Below are 10,647 nucleotides of genomic sequence, written 5' to 3'. Positions count from 1 at the left end.
TACTGAGGGAATCAGTCTCAAAACAGTCAGCTGGCTGGCATGCCACGACATCCATGATCTCAATCTAATTTCCAACTCTGGTCCCCAGACTTCTGAGCATTGCTGGAGAAAGTCCCTAAGGTATTAAACATATTGATAGTTGGGCCCTTCTAATAATACTATTAATAGTCACCATCTGTTGACTATCTACTCTATGCCATGCACTTGGCTAACAGTTCTACCTATGTCATTTCATCTAACCACCAAAGAAATCCTCATTTTACAGATGAGAAGATACATTTTCTACAATCTAAAACTTGCGATTCAATGATTCTGTCCCCATGAGCTCTGCTCAAGCTCCGGGAACTTGGGGAATTAACCAGAACTTGGCCTCGGTGTCTAATTTTAAGAACATCTGAGTTTGTGCAGCCACTAATTCTCTTTATGACGAGCCACTCATACAGAATTTGCCACAGCTATTAATCAGCTCTAACCGGAAGTCGATAGGAGAGCAGAGGTAGGAGAAGCAGTCAGGCCTGTTTGTCTTAATGTGTCTGAATCATTTCTCTTTCAGGTTTGAAGTGTTAAACATCTTTCATGCCACTGGGTCACCGCTGAAGGCCTGTGTCTGGGACGGAGTGGGCACGCGATACTTTTATTGAAAATGTTTTCCTCTGTAGGAGGTAATTGAATTATTGTGCACGCACAGCCGTAACGCAAAACCAGAGAAGTTTGCCTTGATCACATGGAAACACACCTTCCAAAAGTGCCAAAGAGAAAAAACGTGCCTCCTCGTCTGCTCTAGGGTTCTACGATTTCCAGATTTGGGGAGAAGCAAAGACCAGAGTCCTAAATGATGGCTGATTGCAGCCTGTGCCTGAATGCTTCAGCAAACCGGTTTAGATAAGAGTTCAGAGAGTTAGTTGACTGACCCTTAAATGAAGCTCCAAGGACACCAACCACACACAGAGCAGAAGCCGGTCTACAGCGCAGAAACCCGCTTCCCTGGGGAAGAACAGGCCCTCTGAGTCCTTGTCAAGTTGGTCCCCAATCCGAACACGAGAGAAGCAGGAGCGGACCTCGCTGACCTTTCTCCAGTGAATTTCGCCCTACGTACAGAGAAGGTGACCCCGAAAAATACCCTCTTCTCCGCCCAAATACTAAGCTTCCGGTGTCTGCTCTGATAGAGGAGATAAAACACACGGGCATCTCAAGATAACGAATCAACCCAAAGTAATACATATTCGAAGTGAGAATCTCAAGATACACACACAAACACGCAAATGCTTGCACATCCGTGGAAAAACAGGTGGGAGCACACACTTTCAGAGATAAACACCCGCTTTTGTGACCACCCTCATTATGACTTGGATCCGATCCTATTATTGGAGGACAATGTCTCAATAGTTCTAAGTCTTATTAACGTGTTCCTTTTTCTGAGGCTTCCCCGATACGTGCGAGGCTAATAGCCACGCTCCCAGTATTTTGCACGTTGAGTCAAATAGCACGTTGCATTCTAACATGTTTTAGAGTTATTCAGCTACTTGACCTCAGTCTTAGCCCAGCTAACAACCCTTGGGGGTAACAAAAGAGGCCACAATGGAGCTGACAACACTTCCGATGGATACATCCTTCATCCAAGGACCTGCACGCTGTAATTACCATGATATTCCATGGTCTCGAAATGAGGAAACTCTAGCACAAGGAGAGCGAGCCCCTGGACCGGTATCACGTAACATGAGAAAGTGAGGACAAAGCCTGAGACTCTCTAGCAGTCTGGATATTTTTCATCACTTGCCGTCATAAACCTAGTGATTCCAAGAGGCAGGAAAAAAATCAAATTCGAGCCCTTGGCAAATATGCACTTCTCATACTGATGACTTTACTTCTCGCCTCTTGATAACACTGACAGAGAAAAGTGCAAATTAAAACCTGAATTGTATTGGGGGGGAGGGGGGCGAGCAGGAGAGTGACAGCGAGAGTGACGGCCGAGAGAGCACGGGCCCGCACGGGTGCCCGCCCCCAGCCTCCAGCGGGCCGACTGGGCCACGTGCATTAACGTCGCACGGCTCGAAGGCATGGCGCACCTGGATGTCTGCATCAAAAAAGGCATCTAGAATTCTTTCAAGACAGGAAAGTCTTTCTCCTCACCCAAATGGGCACATTCTGCTCAGTTATCAAGTTGGAAAATGTCCAAGAATTAAAGATACTGCGTCCCTGGGTCCCGTTATAGCCCTCGGCGTCCTGGCCGTAGGTTCTGTGACCGCCACGGTTGACTCTGTGTTGTGCCGTCGGCTCTTACATATAACTGGAGGAAGCGGGAATTTCATCGTGTGGATGAATTGATAAATTTCATCTAATTACTTCAGTGCCACGTTCGTTGGTCCTGGCTTTGTCCCTCTGGGGCGGAAACCAGAAAATTCTCAGGATAGCGTGTTCCTCCAGTACCATAAAGTCTGCCAAGCACACGAGGCGCCGTGGTCACTTCGTTGCCTGACGTCTAACAGATGGGTGATGAAGATGGACCATCACTGTCCTCGGATCCACAACTCGGTTACCAGAACCAAGCTCCATTCCCACGCTGTCTATAGCACCACTGGGTCATGCTCACGTCACCTTCATCCCTGCCTTATGACCCACTGGCCTCTCTGCGGGTGGAACACGGTCAAGGCTGGCATGAGGGCAGCTGGGAGAGAGCCCTGGCCAGTCGCTCCATCCGGGTTAGCTGCATTTGCTGCCACCTCGCTTGCCTTGGGATTCATTTTAGGAACAGCTGTAGCCTTTGGGATGTTTTTTTGGGTTTTTTTTTTGTTTTTTTAACCCGGATGAAATTAATTCTCAGAAACACAACTTCTGTGGAATCATGGATTCGAGAAAAGGTTAAAAAGTGACTTCAGTATCAACTGGATGAAGCCGCTGTTTTTCCTTACGATGTGGGAAATCGATAGAACTTTGAACGTGGTCAGGGGTCCCCGAAGGAAGTGGACTGGAGTGGCCAAGGAGAGAAGGCTGTCGCCTCTGAACAACGGAACGGTCGAAACGAAAAGCAGGTAAGACAGCGAGAAGCGTTTGGGGTAAAGCAATGGACGATTACAGCGGCGTCTGCTGTCCTTCAGATACATGAGTCGAAACCTTCACCAGCCCCTGCGCCGAAGGCCCCGGATCAGGCTGCAGAAAGGGGAGATCATTTTAGCCACGAGAGGGTTACGATGCTGGTTGTATGGAGACAAAATTCTCGACGATTCCCTCACAGAAGGTATCCCAAGAATAGGGGGGTGTGGCTCCCTAGAAACTGCATGGAAAAATGTCCCTGTGATGCTGGGACAGGTCAAGGCCCAGAGGTGGGAAGAAAAGTAGATTAGCCACTATTCAAATACAATTATTCGTTAAGTCCACTCCAGTACTGGAAAACTGTACGATTCCTAAAGAACGATGCAAATAGCCTCCTCTGGTTAAGGTGTTTTTTCCCTCGAGGGTCCCGTAGTGTCATGAGCTAAATATTTTTATGACCATTTTGAAATGGAGAAGCCATTTTGCATCTGCCTTCAAATTCCTGGCCCTGTTTGCTACCTCTTCCTCTCCCCAAAGGAAAAATACTTCTCCCAAGTAAGTCAGTTGTATTGTGTGTAGGGTTCTTCTATGCGCGCACAGTAGGGACCTCGCCTGCTGACATAGCTCTGCCTTTGCCAGGAGCATCTGCATGTGAGGCTTTTCTCCTGTTCTCAGTTGATATTTCTGATGTAATAGTCTAGATACTACAGAACTTAATTTGTCGGATTCCATATAAGCTCAGATGTTGTTACCTGTCTTTTAATAATGCTGATTTTGTCGAACCAAATAAAGATCAATGGATGTTCTTTATTTTCTTAAAAAAAATTTTTAAGAAAAAAAAAATAAAACCTGAATTGTACTCACTTTAGAATTCTAGGGCTTTGGTTGGAATTTCAGACGGACAGTTAGAAATCGGGCTTTGTTGTCTAAGTCCTTGGCGAGCAGCCGCCTCCGTATTCGTGTTTCGTGCCTTTGTGAATAAAGCAGGTTCGTTCGCTGTCCGATCACTGTCTTTTTAAAGCCTGGTAGCCGCCTCCTGGAAGGGAGGTCGTTTGGGTCTTCTTCGGCTTTGGGTCCGTTTGAGGGCTTCCCTCGATGGGGTCACTGACGACAGGCCGACGTGGTGGCACCTATTCGCACGGCACGGAATTGCCTGGTCTCGGGGTGCTCTGGCTTCAAGGGTAAGGCACGAGAAAACACCCTAACACCCAGCTTTGCCTCGGATGTCACAGGCAGTAACTAGTTGCCTTTCACAACCCCGATGAAGAATACCGATTGGCCTCCCTGAGAGGCGAGGCCGGCCCGCACTGAAGGCGTTCAGTACAGTCACTCTTGGGGTCTTAAACACACCCAGAAACCAGAAGGGCGCTGAGCCAGGCCTCCCGGGAACCGCCCCGTTCTGCTGCCCCCTCAGGCATCCACCCATCCTCTGTGGTCCCACCTTCTGTCCCAGTCTGGGCTGTTTATCCAGAACGAATTATTTGGACTCATTTCCCAAAGCATTGGGTTTGGGCTGACTTAGCATCTCCCCCCCACCCCGCCTCCACCTTTGCCCCCGAATGTGCTAGAGCAGTGCTTTCCAGGACCCCTGGAGGGCCCCCCTACGGGTTCTGCATGGGGGAGACAGCCCCCCGACTCTCCCCACCATCCGGGCACCTCTCCTATGACCCACCATTAACGAACCCTTGCCAGGTAATCCACTGATAACTAAACTCTGGGAAGACCTCAGTAATTAAAGGGATAATAATAACTCTTCGACATCATGGGCCGGAGTAGTGACTAACATCGTTCCCCGGACATCACTTAAATCTCCAGAATGACTAAATACGTGAATATCCCCTTGTGACAGATGGATCGACTGACGCCATTTGCTATTAAGTGACAGAGCCAGAATTTGCATCCAGCCCATCCAGCTCCAGAATCTGTGCTCTTTACCATGATGTCAACAGCTTAGAAGGGCGAAGGGACAAATGGCCACCTGTAACAGGGCTGACCCTGGCCTTGGCAGCCCCGTTTGCAGATCAAAGAACCCTCCTTTCAGCTCCTGCTTCAGGTCGAGGGGTGGCCACTCAGAGAAGAAAGCGGAGTCCGACAAGCCTCCGTGTCCTCCTACGTAAAACGGGGATGGTGAATAATAATACCTATGCGCTAGGGCTGTTAGGGAGATTAAGTGAGGAATCACCTGCAAAACACATGGCAAGCGCTCATTGTCCAGGGACACCAAGTCTAGGAACACAGACGCCGCCAATGGTTCATCGATATTGATTTCCTTACGGGAAAACAATTGCTACATTTCCAGACCTGGTGGCCGCCTTGTGCATTAGCCAGTATTATTTTTCAGCAAAGCGCCTGGTGCTTGGTTGCATGGTGCTTGAGAGTCACCAAAAGGCCCCTTTGCCCCAAAACATTGCATCATTCCTGGTGCCTAGAATTCCCATGAGAGCTTGATTTAGGTTTTGAGAGGTTCACGGCTTCTTTTACGTGCAAAGCTCAACCAGAGAAGCCTGCTCTTCCCTACCAACCTCCGGGAGAATAAGACCTTTTTTTAGGTGGAAGATCAGTTTATCCCTCTCGGCACGGCAGCCCGGTCTCCTGTCACCCCCGTGGATTTCCACACGGAAGCAACGAAGCCCCGTCATCGCTGGGAACCGGTCTCAGACGCGGAAAATGAAGACGCTCCTTTCTCCCTTCAAGTAGCCTGAAACCCACTCCTGACTGTCCACTGTCGAGTATTCCATTCTGTTTTATCTCTTAAGCCTTCTTTAAACATCCTCTAGAGGTGCCACCCGGGACTTGCGTGAGGCCACGCCCACGCTGGAGCTCTTGGCAGGGTGGGATCCAACAGGAAGCTGAAGCCATGTTAATTACAGGGCCAAAAGGTTGGGCCGAGGGGGGCATGGGGCTCCCGTATGAGACATTCCATATTTCACGTGGCCGAGCTTGATCCTTTAAGCACTGGAAACACCCAGAGGGCAAACTGTCAGCACCACGCACAAGAATCTTGCCCTGAACAAAATGACCTTTGAGTTCTTAACTGGTTTCATGTTCCTGAGGCCTCTGCATACACGTCCCCCTCCGCCTGCTCTCCAACACCTCCAGTGCGTTTATTCGCCGGCCGGGTTGGCCCTCTCTGGCTGGCACGGTCCAGTCTGCCAACGATGGAGAAACGTGATGCTTAACCAAACGAGGAAGCCTCGAGCAAGGCAACACATTGTGCTGATTTGCAAACTTGGGCCAGCCATCATGAGCATCCTCGCTCACTAAATGACAACTCTGTCTTCAGCGCAAGTCCGCTGAGAGACTCTAGGATCCAGTTGGGACTCTTTCTTGACACATCCTCGCAAACATTAGGTTCAGTGGCTGATGGGTGCAAAACACAGTTCTAAGACATGAAACAAAACATCCATTGAAGGAATGGGACTTTTTTTTTTTTTGGAAGACGTGAGATCATCCATTTGGGATAGCTGTATCTAGATATCGAACATCTTTTTGTCAGCAGGAAGCCAAAGCAGCATTTTTCTTAAGTCTTACGCTGGGAAGTTTTCTATGTTTTTACTGCTGACGCTGAGAACAGACACACCAGCACGCCACGGTGCGGGACAGGCCCTGGGGGACAGGCCTCTCTGTGTCTTTAGGTGACTCAGATATATCCCCAGAGCTTCAGTTTCTCAGGCTGTGACAGGGAGGGAACACAGGCCAGCAGCACACCGTAGAGGACATTGGGATGGAAAAAGTGGATTGATACATACCCCTTTCTCTCCTCCTCTCCTTTCGCCTTCGTCCAGCCAGCTGGCTACGAGGGTGCACATTCCGCCAGCTCTCGTATCTGGGTAATGGAAAACAGAGACACCTAATCCCCACACTGTAGCTCAGACACACCGTCGTTGGAAGCCTCCACCTGCGTCGGAGCTGCTGGCCACTAGGAGAGCCGGCCGGGTACCAGAGCTCGCCTTCCCTTCCAACGGATGTGCGGAGGGGCGGGGGAGGGGCCCGGGGCTGGCATCCAGGAGGGGAAGTTGCAGACGGGGCCTAACTAATCCACAAACTGGATAGTCAGCCTCTGATGGCGTCGGGGGTGTGGCGCTGCAGCCAGCGCAGCAGTGCGGGCATTAAGCTCCAAATCCCATCCCTTCATGCCCCAACCGATCACATTTAGGGAGCGTGAGTGGCAGCTCCAGGCCCCTGATCCAATTAGGAAGGCATGGTCTCCTGTCTTCTCTGTTATATGCACAGGACCGAGCATCTGAACCTGCTCAGCCAGTAAGCCAGGCTCACATTCACAATTTAATTGTTCTCAGGCACATCTTGTCACCCCCAAAGAGACTGTAAGCCTCTTACGGGGAGGGCTGACTTCACACGTAGTTGGATTAGATGCTCACTTACTTGGTATAATTTATTGGGAGCTGAGAGCAGGCTGTGTCCGACCCAGATATATTCCTGCTACTCACTTACTAGAGACTGAAATTTCATTCTATCAAACTTTCATGGGGGGTGAAATGCTATCATGGAGATGCTCTCACTTACACACCATTAATAGGGCAGAATAACGGGGTGACTATTGTTTTATTATGTTCAACCATTACAGAAAGGGTCGGGTAGCAAGAGAGTCACAGAGAGAGGGCTTCCTGCCCCACCCCCACCCCCCAGCTCATCCACGTGTCGTGACACATCCACTGTGAGATGGGCGAGATCACACTCCCACTTGGACTCCGAGTCGCCCTGCCAGATGAGGAGTCGTGTCCAAAACTGCCCTGGGCTTGAGAAAGGAATTTCTCATTTCCTTATTTCTTTATCTGATACCTTGGTGTCAGAAGGGACACGCGCAGCCAGTCAGGCCCACGCCGGTTGATTAATGTCCGGTGCAAACGAAGGCGAGATCGTGGGCCCCGTGTCCAGTTGGGGCCGGTTAACTGCAGAGTAGAAACACCGCCCAGCTTCCTGTCACACATGTCACCCCAGAGAGAAGAGAAGGAAGGGGACCCTTTCTGCTACGGTAGCCTCTGAACCGTATCTTTCCCCCCACGGGAGTGACAGTTACTGCTTCTTGACCAAAGAGGATTAGAGGATGTGAAGGAGGAGGCCAGAGGTCGGGGAGATGCAAGGTGAGGGCCGGGAGCCAAGGGAGGCAGGTCTCTGGAAGCTGGAAAAGGCAGAAAAGTTTCTCGGAGCCTCCAGAAGGGACCCTGCCTGTGACACCTGGCCGTGGACCCAGGGAAACTGATTTCAGAGTCCTCCAGCAGGGTCGGGGAATAAATCCATGTTCGTCGTTTGTTACAGCAGCAGCAGGAGGTGAATGCGGACTCGGGCTTCTCGGAGGCATTGAACTTGGCGCTGGGGAGCATCTGCCTGGAGCCACAGACTCCCCTGGCCCTGCGGGTCCATGACCAGGCCTCCGAGGGACTTGGAGCGCATCCTGTCTGCCTCACGTCTACGGCCACCCGGCCAGGACACGGGCAGACTGGAGGCCGCCGAGGCTGACGAGCGATTTTGACTTGTGTCTTCTGAGAAAGAGACCCGTGTACGTTCAGAGCAGTGGGGCGTCATCCTTCGTACACCCCACAAAAGGTGCGGAGTGCGTCTCACATGCCGGGCACAGTGCTACTCCCGGGGCTGCCAGGCTGAGCTGCTCAGGGCCACCCAGCAAAACCTCTCACCGCTGTGTGACTTTGGGCAAATGACTCGCCCTCTCTGCCCCACAGTTCCACAGTTCTCTTATCCATGAAACGAGGATAATAATCTTCCCGCTCGACAGGGCTTTTCTGGGAACCAAGTGAGAAATTCGTCTGAAGAGCTGGGCAGCTGGCCTCCCACGCGGGGCGCCTCGGTGGGAAGCGGAGCCGTCACTTCTTGATTCGACGGGTCGTGATCTTTGCTGGTGGCCTACATGTGTCATATAACAGCCCGTTCATTCTCTCGGGCTGACGCCTGTCGCCGTCCAGTCTAGGTGACTCCCGGGGATTGGGCTGAACAGATGACCAGTCCCCCATCCTGCTAGGAGGTCCCCAGGGCTCCAGGCAGTTGTCAGGACTCTTGAGGTCCTCAGAAGAGTGAGATTTGGAACTCTCTGAGGGAGGCAGCTTGGTGACTCTGCCCTGACAAGGCAAAGAACAGATGGCTTCATGCACTCAAGTCTCAAGTTCATAACAGACAGGTCGCCCTGTGGGCCGACCACAGGGACGGTCATCCACAAAGGCGAGAACTCGGGGAGAACGGACCTGGTGTTATAGGATGTCGGCGGAGGGACACCGTCAGGCCCCAGTCAGCAGTGACCGTGGGTGGGGCCGGCCGACGCAGGTGGCAGCTTCGGAGCTGCCTGGTGTCTGTGTTCCAGAAGCACGGCTGTCCTGGTGATGGCCGGGAGCGCCAGGCCCCATATGGGGCGCGGGGCCCCCTCTAACCATGAGAGGGAGAGGGTAGCCCTCGTTTACAAGGGCCGTGTTACTTAAGGACCCCTTCCAGCGCACGAAACGGGGTCTTAATAGCCCTCGAAAAATGGAGCTCCTACCTAAGCCCCCAGCCCCAAGCCCCCGCTCCAGGGCCACCAGACTCAGGGAAGAATTCCCGAAGACCAGCCTGTGCCCGGCCAAGTCCACAGCACCCCCAAAATCCTATTTCTTGGGCTTCTTTAAAAAAAAATAACTGAAGAGGGGGCTACTTCACAAGTTTGGTCAGTAAATATTAACTGATTTTATAATCAGAAAAAATTTTTTTGTTTTCTAGAACTTTCTTATTCCCATAGGCCAAAAGGAAAACAAAAAAAAAAACCCCAAAAACCCGATTGGCTGATTTCTTGGTCAACTATGTGGTAGTTTAGGCACTGTGCGGACACCCTCCAAATTTTTCTGCAGTGGGGTCCAACTGGGACCACTGCGCCACATCGGGGCCCGGTTTGGTCACACGGCATCCCTCGGTGGCACTGAGCTGGCCTAAAGTGGCTTTCTCAGGTGTTTGCACCTCCAGGTGTTCGCGCCTCTGTGGGCCGCTGCCGGGCCCGGTGGTGCAGAGGACTGCTTCATACTGCACCCCTTTTGCTGGGCCTAAAACCTGTGGGGTGGGGGCGGGAGCCAGGAAGGAGCAGGGGGAGCGGGCTCGCTCTCCAAATCCCCGCTCCAAAGCCAGCCTGCCAAGCCGTGCACACAGACACGACAGCGGATTATAAAAACACCATGAACAATGTGGCTCATGGGCCGACATCCCCTGCAAAGGGGCCCAAGAGCCCGGAGGTCCCAGGGCCACATGCAACACCCTAACAGGGACAGCTTGGGGGGACACCGGTCTACTTCCTCTTTCGGTCCCCTTCTCCAGGGAGAAGCAGAGAGGTGACACAAGGAAAAAGACAGACTGGACCCCAGCCGTCCCCCGAGACTGGCCTGTAAGTGATGCAGGCAGATCTCCTCACACAGCGGATGAGTGGCATGTGGGCCGCACTGCCAACATCAGCAGGACAGGCAAGCCCTGCGTGCTCGCTCCAGAGGGGTCTGACGCATTTCGGGAAGAGCGAGGACTCTGCAGACTGGGACACCAACTCCTGTCCTCGAAGGACAGTCACAAAGTATAAGTTAATCCGTGTTCCTTAAGATTGTACTAAGGACAGAGGCGTGTGGGCCTTCCCTGGGA

General features: G+C 51.8%; 1 pseudogene; it reads left to right on the top strand.

The window, feature by feature from the left end:
* Positions 1 to 2,057: 2,057 nt before the first annotated feature.
* LOC120609712 (palmitoyltransferase ZDHHC6-like) lies at positions 2,058 to 8,508 on the top strand (annotated as a pseudogene).
* The last annotated feature ends 2,139 nt before the right edge of the window (positions 8,509 to 10,647 follow it).

Source organism: Pteropus medius, unplaced genomic scaffold (genome assembly GCF_902729225.1).
Source record: "Pteropus medius unplaced genomic scaffold, Ma_sr-lr_union100, whole genome shotgun sequence".
In the NCBI taxonomy this organism is placed as follows: domain Eukaryota; kingdom Metazoa; phylum Chordata; class Mammalia; order Chiroptera; family Pteropodidae; genus Pteropus; species Pteropus medius.
Note: the sequence above shows the minus strand (reverse complement) of the source record. Positions and strands in the feature narration are given on the sequence as shown.